Source organism: Cervus elaphus, chromosome X, assembly GCF_910594005.1.
Source record: "Cervus elaphus chromosome X, mCerEla1.1, whole genome shotgun sequence".
Taxonomy (NCBI): Eukaryota; Metazoa; Chordata; class Mammalia; order Artiodactyla; family Cervidae; genus Cervus; species Cervus elaphus.
The window spans coordinates 109,127,765-109,142,217 of record NC_057848.1 but is presented as its reverse complement, the minus strand read 5'-3'; positions in this window follow the sequence as shown (position 1 = coordinate 109,142,217).

Below are 14,453 nucleotides of genomic sequence, written 5' to 3'. Positions count from 1 at the left end.
GACGGGAGCTTGTGCCCCAAGGGAAGGATGGAGTCCTGAAACAGGAAGAGTTCCGGTGCACTGGGAAGCTCCCTCACAGCTAGGCCCAAAGGGGAGTTGTGGAATCTTGGAAAACCAGGAAAAACAGGGACTTAGAGGGTAGAAAACAGAGAAAGTTGAACTTCTCAACCTGTAAAGAGCTCATAGACTGTGGCCCCGACCAGACGGCAGGCTTGGGGAACTGAGAGAAGCCCACAGAAGCCCTGCAACTGATTGGAGGGCACGAGGTGCCAGGACTAGCACAGCATACAAACCTCTCCAGCACACACAACCCTCGTGGCACAGAGAGTGGGCCCAAGAGAGGCGTGGCATACAAACCTCTGCGGTGCACACAAACCTCAGGGTGCAGAGGGCGAGCCCAGGGAGATGAAAGAAGAACACACCAGCCCTCCCTTCCCTCCCGCCCCCACGACATACAGGGTAGGCTGGCAAGCTAATACAATGGCACACAAGCCCTGTGATATGGAGGCTGGGTCTGGTGATCTGAGACAAGTGCATACAAGCCCCATGATGCAGAGGGAGGGCCTGGGGAGCTGAGACAAATGCACAGAAGCCCCGCAACTCAGAGGGAGGGCCTGGGGAGCCAAGACGAGTGTAAATAGGCCCCAAGACACAGAGGGAGAGTTCAGAGGGCTGAGGGAAGCCCACACAAGTCTCCACGATGCAGAGGGCATGGTCAGGGGGAGCCAAGAAAAGGTCTACACAAGCGCCTACCTAGCAAGCTTTGGCGTGCAGTGCAGGGCAGGACCAGTGTACAAGTAGGGGCTTGGCAGCAGTGAAGATATTCTAAAAGGACCACTTTGAAGTGGCTGTGGAAATAGACGTGTCTGACACTGCCAAAGCCAGTGCGGGGCAGTACAGGGTAGGACAGTGCAGGGCAGTACCAGGTACAAGTAGGGGGTTGGCAGCAGTGAAGATATTCTAAAAGGACTACTTTGAAGTGGCTGTGGAAATAGACGTGTCTGACACTGCCAAAGCCAGAAGGACTGCCCAAAGACGTACTGAAACCATAGACTCCTGCAAAACTACTACTGGACAGTGCATTGCCCTTCAGAGAGATGAGATCCAGTTCCATCAACCAGAATACAGGAACAAGCTCTCCCAACCAGGAAAACATCACAGGACACTAATCCAACCCCATCCATGGGGGCAGACTCCACAACCAAGAAGAACTATGGCTTTGAGGACTTTTTTTTCTTATAAATCACACTTTATTCCCCCTACATATTTCTACCTTCACATTAGCCTTTTGCAGTGCAGTGGAGTTTTCCTTGTTTTAAAAAAATCATTTTAAGAGTTTTCTCTTTTCTTTCACCTTTTTTTGGTGATTATTCTGATTTTGTTTTTGATATATTTGACTGATTTTCTTATATTTCTTTACTAGCTGTAGCTATTCCTGAATATATAAAAATCTTTTTCACATATGTCTTTAGCTTTGCTTTTCTATTTTTTCTTTTATTTCTTTTTTAGGCCTCTTTCCACCCCTTCCTTTTCTCTTTTCTCTCCCTTCTCCTCTTTTTTCTTCTCCCTTGTTTCCTTCACTCTTTTTTCACCAACTAAGTTAAATTGTTGACCTCTCTTTGCTATATCCCCCAGCGGCACTCTGCTCAGGCTCAGTTTTTCAGATTGAGTATTTGCTAGTTTTACTTTTAATTGGTTAATATCACTGTTGATTTCCCTTGTTCACCAAGTCAATCTCCCATACTCTTTTCTTTGGAATACTTTGGTTATAACTGTGTGTGTGTGTGTTTAAGTGTGTGTATATGTCCCATTATTTCAGTGATTACCTGCTTGATCTGCTTGACCACCTCCCATTAGAACAAAGGCACAAGTCACCCCTAACAAGAAGTTAACACAAACCACTCAACCAACCTTTCCATCCAAGAGCAAAAACCAAAAGAAGAAGAAATGCAACCCTAAAGCCTGAGAAAAGGAGATTTAAAGTTGAGCAAGTTAGGAAAAAAAAGAAAAGATAGAGGAACACAACACAAATGAAAGAAAAAGGTAGAAACTCACAAGACCAAATAAACAAACAGGAAATAAGTAATATATCTGAAAGAGAATTCAGATTAATGATAGTAAAGATGCTCCAAAGAGTTGAAAATAGAATGGAGAAAATGAAGGAAACAATTGACCATGTTAATATAATCACCAAGGACATAGAAGAAACAAAGAATAAGCAAACAGAGGTGAATAACACAATTACTGAAATTAAGGATACTCCAGAAGGAACCAACAGTAGAATAACTGGGGCAGAAAACTGGATAAGTGAGCTGGAAGACAGAATGGTATAAATAATTGGCAAAGAGCAGAATAAAGGAAAAAGAATGAAAAGAATTGAGGATAGCTTCAGAGACCTTTGGGATAATATTAAATGTACTAACATTTCGAGTTATAAGGGTCCCAGAGGAAGAAGAAAAAAAATGAACTGAGAAAATTTTTGAAAAAATTATAGTTGAAAACTTACCCAACATGGAAAAGGAAATAGTCAATCAAGTCGAAGAAGCACAGAGAGTCCCTTACAGGATAAACCGAAGGAGAAACATGTTGAGACACATATTAATCAAGCTAACAGAGATTAAGCACAAAGAAAGAATACTAAAATAAGTAAGGAAAAAGCAACAAGTAAAATACAAGGGAAAACCCATATGATTAACAGTGGATCTTTCAGCAGATACTCTGCAGGCCAGAAGGGAATGGCAGGATATATTTTAAATATAAAAAATATTATATATTTAATATATAAAAATATTTTAAAAAGAAGAAAATCTGCAATTAGGATTACTATACCCAACAAAGATCTCATTCAAAACTCATGGAGAAATCAAAAGCTTTACAGACAAGCAAAAGTTAAGGAATTTAGCACCACCAAACCAGCCTTACAGCAAATACTAAAGGGACTTACATAGCTAGTAAACACAAGAGAAAGGAAAGCCCTACAAAAACAAACCAAAAACAATTAAGAAAATGCCAATAGGAGCATATATATATATATCAATGTGTGTTGTGTTAGTCACTTAGTCATGTCTGACTCTTTGTGACCCCATGGACTGTAGCCCACCAGGCTTCTCCATCCTTGGGATTTTCCAGGCAAGAATACTGGAGTGGGTTGCCATGTAAATGGATTAAATGCACCAATCAAAAGATACAGACTGACTGAATGAATACAAAAGCAAGTCCCATATCTTTGCTGCCTACAAGAGACCCACTTCAGACCTTGAGACACACACAGACTGCAAGTAAAAGGATGGAAAAAGATATTCTATGCGAATGGAAACCAAAAGAAAGCTGTATTGGCAATCCCTATTTCACAAAAAATAGACTTTAAAATAAAGAATATTGTAAGAGACAAAGAAGGCCACTACATAATGATCAAATGATCAATCCAAAAAGAAAACATAACAATTATAACTATTTATGCACCCAACATAGGAGTACCTCAATACATAAGGCAAACACTAAATGGCATAAGAGGGGAAATCAACAGTAAGACCAATAGTACATGGGGACTTTAACACCCCACTCTCACCAATGGACAGATAATCACAACAGAGAATCAATAATGAAACACAAACCTTAAATGAAATACTAGACCAAATGGACCTAATTGATATCTTCAGGACTTTACATCCAAATGCAGAAGAATACAATTTCTTCTCAAGTGCACATGGAACATTCTCCAGGATAGACCACATCCTGGGCCACAAATAAAGCATCAGTAAATTTAAGAAAATTAAAATCATATCAAGTATCTTCTCTGAACCACGATGCTATGAGACTAGATATCAACTACAGGAAAAAAAAAAAAACTGCAACAAACACAATCTCATGGAGATTAAATAATACTTTACTAAATAATTAAGAGGTTACTGAAGAAATTAGAAGGGAAATCAAAAGATTCCTAGAAACAAATGACAATGAAAACATGACAACTCACAACCTATGAGATGCAGAAAAAGCGGTTCTATGAGGGAAGTTTAGAGCAGTACAATCCAACCTCAAGAAACAAGAAAAGCATCAAACAGACAAACTAATTCTACATCTAAAGCAGCTGGAAAAGAAGAACAAAAAAACCCCAACGTTAGCAGGAAAAAAAATCATAAAGATCAGAGCAGAAACAAATTAAAAAAATGAAGGAAACAATGGAAAAGATTAATAAAACTGAAAGCTGGTTCTTTGAGAAGATAAACAAAATTGACAAACCATTAGCCAGACTCATCAAGAAAAAAAGGGGGGGGGGGCGAAAAATCAAATCAACAAAATTAGAAATGAAAAAGGAGAATTTATGACAGCACAGAAATACAAAGGATTATAAGAGAATACTATGAGAAACTATATGCTAATAAAAGGGAAAACCTACAGGAAATGGACAGATTCTTAGAAAAGTTCAACTTCCCAAGACTGAACCAGGGAGAAATAAAAATTATGATCAAGACAGCTACAAACACTGAAATTGAAACTGTAATAAAAAATCTCCCCAGAAAACAAAGGTCCAGGGCCAGATGGCTTCACAGGCGAATTCTATCAAACATTTATAGAAGAGTTAATGGATATTTTTCTAAAATTCATCTAAAATATTGCAGAGGAAGAAACACTTCCAAATTCATTCTAAAAGGCCACAAACCATATGACCCAGCAATCCCACTCCTGGGCATACACACCGAGGAAACTAGATCTGAAAGAGACACGTGCACCACAATGTTCATCGCAGCACTGTTTACAATAGCCAGGACATGGAAGCAACCTAGATGCCCATCAGCAGACAAGTGGATAAAGAAACTATGGTACATATACACAATAGAATATTACTCAGCCATTAAAAAGAATTCATTTGAATAAGTTCTAATGAGATGGATGAAACTGGAGCCCATTATACAGAGTGAAGTAAGCCAGAAAGATAAACACCAATACAGTATACTAACACATATATATGGAATTTAAAACGATAACCCTATATGCAAAACAGAAAAGGAGACACAGATGTACAGAACAGACTTTGGGACTCTGTGGGAGAAGGGGAGGGTGGGATGTTCTGAGAGAACAGCACTGAAGCAAGTATACTATCAAGGGTGAAACAGATCACCAGCCCAGGTTGGATGCATGAGACAAGTGCTCAGGGCTGGTGCACTGGGAAGACCCAGAGGGATGGGATAGGGAGGGAGGCGGGAGGGGGGATTGGGATGGGGAACACATGTAAATCCGTGACTGATTCATGTCAATGTATGGCAAAAATCACTACAATATTGTAAAGTAATTAGCCTCCAACTAATAAAAATAAATGAAAAATAAATAAAAGGCCACAATCATCCTGATACCAGGCAAAGATGACACAAAAAAAGAAAATTACAGACCAATATCACTGATGAACACAGATGCAAAAACCTCAACAAAATTCTAGCAAACAGAATTCAACAATATTAAAAAGCTCATACACCATGATCAAGTTGGGTTTATTCCAGGGATGCTAGGATTCTTCAATATATGCAAATCAATCAATGTGACACATCAAATTAACAAACTGAAAAATAAAAACCATATGATAATTTCAATGGATGGAGGAAAAGCCTTTGGTAAAATTCAGCACCCATTTTTTATTAAAGTCCTTCATAATGGGCATAGAAGGAACCTACCTCAACATAGTAAATGCCATATGTGACAAGCACACAGCAGACATTATTCTCAATGGTGAAAAACTAAAAGCATTCCCTCTAAGGTCAGGAACAAGACAAGGGTGTCCACTCTCACCGCTATTATTCAGCATGGTTTTGGAAGTCTTAGCTATGGCAATTAGAGAAGAAAAAGAAATAAGAGTAATCAAGATTGGAAATGAAGTAAAACCCTCACTGTTTGTACATGACATGATATTATGCATAGAAAAACCCAAAAGAAATTATCAGAAAATTATTAGAGCTAATCAGTGAATTCAGCAAAGTTGCAGGATACAAGGTCAATACACAGAAATCACTTGCATTCCTATATACTAACAATGAAAAATCAGAAAGCGAAATTAAGGAATCAATCCCATTCACCATTGCAACAAAAAGAATAAAATATCTATGGATAAACCTACCTAAGGAAACAAAAGAAATGCACACAGAAAATTATAAGAAACTGATGAAAGAAATCAAAGATGACATAAACAGATGGAGAGATATTCCATGTTCCTGGGGAGGAAGAGTCAAAATCATGAAAATGACTATAATATGAAATGCAATCTGCAAATTCAATGTGATCTCTATCAAAGTACCAATGGCACTTTTCACAGAACTAAACCAAAAAGTTTCACAATTCATATGGAAGCACAAAAGATCCCAAATAGCCAAAGCTGTCTTGAAAAGAAGAATGGAGCTGGAGGAATCAATCTTCCTGACTTCAACTATACTACAAAACTACAGTCATCAAGACAGTATGGTACTGGCACAAAAAAAGAAATATAGACCAATGTACAAGATAGGGAGCCCAGAGATAATTTCACGCATCTATGGTTACCTTATTTTTGACAAAGGAGGCAAGAATATACAATGGAACAAAGCAGCCTCTTCAATAAGTGATGCTGGGAAAACTGGACAGACACATGCAATAGAATGAAATTAGAACACTTCCTAACACCATACAAAAAGATAAACTCAAGGGGGTGGTCCAAATGTGGTGGAGGAATAGGATGGGGAGACCACTTTCTCCCCGACCTATTCATCAAAAGATAATTTGAACGCTGAGTAAATTCCACAAAACAACCTCTGAACGCTAGCAGAGGACACCTGGCACCTAAAAAGGCAGCCCATTGTCTTCCAAAGGAGGTAGGACAAAATATAAAAGATAAAAAGAGAGACAAAAGTTAGGGATGGAGACCCATCCTGGGGAGGGAGTCTTAAAAGAGGAGAAGTTTCTAAACATCAGGAAACCCTTTTATCGGCTGGTCTGTGTGGAGTTTTGGACTCTCAGAGGGCAACATAACCGGGAGGAAAAATAAATGAATAAATAAATAAAACCCACAGATTACGTGCCTAATGGCAACTCCCAGCAGAGAAGTAGCCCAGATGCTCGCATCCACCACCAGCAAGTAGGGGGCTGAACAGGAAGGAGTGGGCTGCATTGCTTAGGGTAAGGACCAGGCCTAAATGCCCTGAGGGCAATCTGAGGGAGCTAATGTAAGATAGAAACCCAAACTGTGGGATAGCCAGAGAGAGAGAGAGGAAAAAAAGAGAGAGAGAGAGAGAAAGAAGCATCCCACGAAAAGCACTACCTCATTTCACATGCTAGTAAAGTAATGCTCAAAATTCTCCAAGCCAGGCCTCAGCAATATGTGAACCGTGAACTTCCAGATGTTCAAGCTGGTTTTAGAAAAGGCAGAGATCAAATTGCCAACATCTGCTAGATCATCAAAAAAGCAAGAGAGTTACAGAAAAACATCTATTTCTGCTTTATGGACTATGCCAAAGCTTTTGACTGTGTGGATCACAATAAAGTGTGGAAAATTCTGAAACAGATGGGAATACCAGACCATCTAACCTGTCTCTTGAGAAACCTGTATGCAGGTCAGGAAGCAACAGTTAGAACTGGACATGGAACAACAGACTGATTCCAAATAGGAAAAGGAGTACATCAAGGCTGTATATTGTCACCCTGCTTATTTAACTTATATGCAGAGTACATCATGAGAAACGCTGGGCTGGAAGAAGCACAAGGTGGAATCAAGATTGTTGGGAGAAATATGAATAACCTCAGATATGCAGATGACACCACCCTTATGGCAGAAAGTGAAGAGGAGCTAAAAAGCCTCTTGATGAAAGTGAAGGAGGAGAGTGAAAAAGCTGGCTTAAAGCTCAACATTCAGAAAACTAAGATCATGGTATCTGGTCCCATCACTTCATGGCAAATAGATGGGGAAACAGTGGAAACAGTGTCAGACTTTATTTTGGGGGGCTCTAAAATCACTGCAGATGGTGATTGCAACCACGAAATTAAAAGACACTCCTTAGAAGAAAAGTTATGATCAACCTGGATAGCATATTATAAAGCAGAGACATTACTTTGTCAACAAAGGTCTGTCTAGTAAAGGCTGTGGTTTTTCCAGTGGTCATGTATGGATGTGAGAGTTGGACGGTGAAGAAAGCTGAGCACTGAAGAATTGATGCTTTTGAACCGTGGTGTTGGAGAAGACTCTTGAGAGTCCCTTGGACTGCAAGAACATCCAACCAGTCCATCCTGAAGCAGATCAGTCTTGGGTGTTCATTGGAAGGACTGATGCTGAAGCTGAAACTCCAATACTTTGGCCACCTCATGCGAAGAGTTGACTCGTTGGAAAAGTCCCTAATGCTGGGAAGGATTGGGAGCAGGAGGAGAAGGGAATGGCAGAGGATGAGGTAGCTGGATGGCATCACCGACTCAATGGACATGGGTTTGGGTGGACTCCGGGAGTTGGTGATGGAGTTGGTGATGCCAGGGAGGCCTGGCATGCTACGATTCATGGGGTTGCAGAGAGTCGGACACGACTGAGCAAATGAACTGAACTGAACTGAACTGAAGGCACTTTCAGGCCCGCTCACAGAAAAAATGACTCAGCGATTACCAGAGGAGAGCTAGCCAGCTGCAGACCGGCTTATCCCCTTGCCAGAGGCAGGGAAACAGGTAGGTGGCAGCCAGAGCCGGAAAGGGGCAAACTCGGCCCCAGAGATGGCATCCTCTACCAAACTGCAAGCAGGCTTCCAGTTCTTAACCAAGACTCCCTGGGATTCTGGACGGTTGACATCGGCCAGGAGGGTTGCAGCCAGAGGTCAGCTCCAGAAGATATACATGGCACACCTGAAAGGGCATGCCTGCTGCTACCTAGGAATTCGAGTGGCTGGGACTGGGGAGGTGATAAGACACACCGCACCTGGGGAGAGTGCGCTTGCCAAGCACTCGGTCGCCTGAGCTGCTCTGACCTGGGAAGGGCACAAAACGCAGGCCCAACCGAGTGTGCACGTTTGTAGAGTACCCGAGAACCTGAACCTGAGCAGCTTAGACCTGGGAAGTGCACACAACCCAGGGCCCACTTTAGACAGTTCCACTGCAGAGCAACCTGAAGCCTGAGCAGTGTAGACTGGAAAAGCACACACGCCGTGAGCAGGCGCAAACCCAGTGTGGCCGAGACACTGCAAGCACCCCACACACACGCCAGTGATATTTGTTTTCGGTGTTCCTCCCTCCCCACAGCACGACTGAACAAGTGAGCTTAAATAAGTGACCACCTTCGCCCCCTTGTGTCAGGGCGGAAATTAGACACTGAAGAGAACTGCAAACAGAAGAAGCCAAAATAAACAGAGGGAACCGCCTTGGAAGTGACAGGCGCAACAGATTAAAACCCTGTAGTTAACACTGACTATATTGGAAGGGGCCTACAGATCTTGAGAAGTATAAGCTGGAACAAGGAACTATTTGAAACTGAACTGACCCCACACTGCCCACAACACCTTCAGAGAAATTTCTAGACATATTTTTACTATTATAATTTTTTAATTAAAAAAAATTATTTTTAAGTCCTCTCAGTTCAGTTCAGTTCAGCCGCTCAGTCATGTCTGACTCTTTGCGACCCCATGAATTGCAGCACGCCAGGCCTCCCTGTCCATCACTAACTCAAGCCCTCTATTACTCCTTTAATTTTCATTTTTATAAACTACTATTACCTTGTAAAAAAAGACCCTATTTTTAAAGCAAACTTCATATATATTTTTTATAATATTTGTGATCTTGTTTTGATTTTTTAATATTGTATTTTTGAGGGTGTAACCTCTACTTTAGATTTTTAATCTTTGCTTTTTGGTATTTGTTATCAAATTTGTACCTTTAAAAATTAAATCTTCATGCTCAACCTCACTCATTATCAGAGAAATGCAAATCAAAACCACAATGAGGTACCAGTCAGAATGGCTGCTATCCAAAAGTCTATAAGCAATAAATGCTGGAGAGGGTATGGAGAAAAGGGAACCTTCTTACACTGTTGGTGGGAATGCAAACTAGTAGAGCCACTATGGAGAACAGTGTGGAGATTTCTTAGAAAACTGGAAATAGAACTGCCATATGGCCCAGCAATACCACTTCTGGGCATACACACCGAGGAAACCAGATCTGAAAGAGACACGTGTACCCCAATGTTCATCGCAGCACTGTTTATAATAGCCAGGACATGGAAGCAACCTAGATGCCCATCAGCAGACAAGTGGATAAAGAAACTATGGTACATATACACCATGGAATATTACTCAGCCGTTAAAAAGAACTTATGGTATTAAAATTATATTTAAAAAGCTTTTATAAAAAGGTAATGTAAGCAGAGATTGTTTTCATTTGGAAAATTGTGAGTACTTTTAATACATCTTTGGGTCCTCAGTGCCCTCCTCATTCCTGATCATTCAATTATGTTCATGACTTCAATGACTTGCAGTACAAGACCATTGTAATACTTATGTGTTTTAAGTGATTGAACAGACTAGAATTATAAAGCTCTCTAGTAAATAACAAGTCGAAACTGGGAATCAGTATGGAAGACTTCCTAGAGGAGGAGAAATGTTCAGAATGATAAGTAGGAATTGTCTAGGCAAAATGTAGCTGCAAATAAGCAGTTTGGAGGAGAAAGAACTTAGGGCTTTGCAAGAACTGTGGGTGACTTGGCAACAATGGCATATGGAACTGTGGGTCTGGAATGGACTATGGGATTGGGAATGAGGCTGGAAAGGTAATCAAGTGTTCAATAAGGAAAAGTCCTGGATTCCAGGCCATAAATTGCCACCTCCATGTTGTTGTTTAGTCACTAAGTGGTATCTGACTTTTTTGTGATTTCATGGACTGTGGCCCTACAGGCTCCTCTCTCAATGGGATTTCCCAGGCAAGAATACTGGAGTGAATTGCCATTTCCTTCTCCAGGGGATTTTCCCCACCCAGGGATTGAACCCATATTTCCTGAATTGGCAGTTGTGTTCTTTACCACTGAGCCACGTGGAAAGACCCTGACTTCTCCATACTGAAGGTAAAAGAATTTCACTGAAAAAGCTTAAGCATAGGAATTTCATGAAAAGATACAAAGTTTTAGATGCTTTTTTCTAGCTGCAGTGTACAGGACAAATTAGGAGTGATCAAGACTACGAACAGAGTTCAGTCAGAACATACTGTGATATTCTGAGTGAGAGATTATAGAGGCCTGAACTAGAAACAAGGAAGTGGGGATGGAGAAAAGGAGGGACATTCCAGAGACATTATGGAGATAAAACCAACAGAAATTTTGTGCTTAATTAGACGTGAGGATTGATAGAAAATAATACCTACCTCTGCAAGAATTTAGAAGCATAATACCTGTAATTATTTTACATGTAGGTGCTGAAAAAATCTTAGTTTATATTTTTAAAATTAATTAATTTATTTTAATTGGAGGATAATTACTTTACAATCTTGTGATGGTTTTGCCACACATCAAATGAATCAGCCATAGGTATACTTAGTTTATTATTTTAATTATGTTTATACCATAATATTTTATACATTCAATACTTTAATATATTCTGTACATAATTTATTTTTAAAAATTAATTTATTTTAGAAGATAATTACTTTACAATATTGTGATTTTTTTCCATACATCAACATCAATTGGCCACAGGTATACATGTGTTCCTCTCATCCTGAAACCCCCTCTGACCTCCCCCCTCACCCTATCCCTCTGGGTTGTCCCAGAGCACTGGATTTGGGTGCCCTGCTTCATGCATCGAATTTGCAGTTCAGTTCAGTTGCTCAGTCGTGTCTGATTCTTTGCGACCCCATGGACTGCAGCACGCCAGGCTTCCCTGTCCATCGAACTTGTGCTGGTCATCTATTTTAAATATGGTACTGTACATGTTTCAATGCCATTCTCTCAAATCATCCTTCTCCTACTGAGCCCAAAAGTCTGTTATTTACATCTGTGTCTCCTTTGCAGTCCTGCATTTAGGATCATCAGTACCGTCTTTCTAAATCCCACATATATGCATTAATATATAGTATTTGTCTTTCTTTTTCTGATTTACTTCACTCTATAATAGGCTCCAGGTTCATCCACCTCATTAGAACTGACTCAAATGCATTCTTTTTTATAGCTGAGTAATATTTCATTGTGTATATATACCACAACTTCCTTATTCATTCATCTTTGATGATGGACACCTAGGTTGCTTACATGTCTTAGCTATTGTAAATAGTGCTGCAATGAACACTGGGGTACATGTGTCTCTTTCAATTTTGGTTTCCTCGGGGAGCATGCTCAGCAGTGGTATTGCTGGATCTTATGGCACTTCTATTCCCAGTTTTTTAAGGAACTTCCACACTGTTCTCCACAGTGACTGTATCAGTTTGCATTCCCACCAACAGTGTAAGAGGGTTCCCTTTTCTCCACACCTTCTCCAGCATTTTTGTTTATAGTCTTTTTAATTATGGCCATTCTGACCAGTGTGAGATGATACCTCATTGTAGTTTTGATTTGCATTTCTCTAATAATGTATACTCTGTACTATTTTATATACTCTGCACAGGGATAATATTTTTTGTAACAATATAACATTTTTTCCATTTAAACTGAAATCATTCTTATTACATATCTTAAAAGAATCTTTACTGTATTCATAGTTGGATTCCTACAGTGATAGTTGTTAAGTGGCTTTGTCTACATATTACTATGCTACCACTCTGGCAATGGTTTTTCCTTGTAGTTATTTAGCTGGCTGTCTCTCTCTCCTCTCCTTTCTTCTCTCCTCTATCCCCTGCCACCTCATTACTTTCAGCTTATTTTCTCAGTGGTGATGAGACAGATTTCACACTGATTAGATCAAAGCAGAAGCTAGATTCCTCCTTGTGCTGAACATGAACTACAAATAGATATCTACACCAGTGCACTTGGGAGGGAGGTGGTATTTCTCAACCCCCTTATATAATGGGATACACAAATATAATCAATTTTTTTTCATTTATTTTTATTAGTTGGAGGCTAATTACTTCACAACATTGCAGTGGGTTTTGTCATACATTGACATGAATCAGCCATGGAGTTACATGTATCATTTCTGTGAATAAGTAACAGCAATCAATACTCTACAAGCATAAATCCTAAAAGCAATGGTTTCTTTGTCCTGCAGTCTTTGCCAAATTTTCAAAGCTATCTTGACTTATAAGGAGAGTCTGATAGAATCATATAGCATAAATAAGCTTATTTCTTCTCCCAGGCAGGGACTTTTTCCCTAGCTTTTATAAAGCTTGTGAAAACAATGTCTAAATTTTAAAGTATTCATTAAATATGATTCGGTTTCTTCCTTTAAAATCAACATTTCTGAACTTCGTCTAAATTTTTAAGTGTTAGCTCACAGCCTGGACTAGACAAAGGACTAGGACTAGTAAATGCCTTTTAATGGGGAGGAAAAGCAATTCAACGGCAAAATTATTCAGCACAGTGTTGGATTTAACGGGGAAAACATAGGAATTACTTCAATATTCAAAATGAGGACACTCTTAAAAATATTCCAGTTCTGTGCATGGAACTTTCTCCATGATAGATCACAAGCTAGGCCACAGAACAAGTCTCAAAAATCATCTGGGAAATGCAAAAACATACTGAGATATCACCTCACAGCTATCAGAATGTCTACCATCAGAAAGACAAGAAATAACAAATGTTGGCAAGGATATGGATAAAAGAACCTTCATGCACTGTTGGTGGGAATCTAAATTGGTGCAACTACAATGGAAAAAAGTATAGAAGTTCTTCAAAAATTTTTAAACAGAACTATCATATAATCCAGCAATTCTACTCATGATCATTTATCCAAAGAAAGCAATTCAAAAGGTATGTGTGCCCCAATGTTACCTACAATACATTTATAATAGGCAAGATGTGGTAGCAACCTATGTGTCCATCAACAGTTGACTGGCTAAAGATGTGATACACACACACACACACACACACACACACATTTATGTATATAATGGAGAATTATTTGACCATAAAAATGAAATTTTGCCATTTTTCTATAATATAATGGACCTAGAGGGTTTTATGCTCAGTGAAATAAGTCAGAGAAAGATAAATACTATATGCTTTCATTTATATGTAGAATCTAAAATATAACACAAATGAATAAATATAACAACACAGAAACAACTTCATAGATATAGATGACAAACTAGTGGTTACCAAAGGAGACAGAGGTGGGGGATAGGCACAACAGGTGAAGGCAGTTGAGACATACAAACTACTAGGTACAAAATAAAAAAAGTTACAAGGATGTAATGTACAACCTAGCATGTATAGTCACTATTTACAACTTTTATGATGCATAATTTATATTGATAAAAATATCAAGTTACTACATACTATGCACTATGGTGTACACCTGCAACTGATATAATATTGCAAGTCA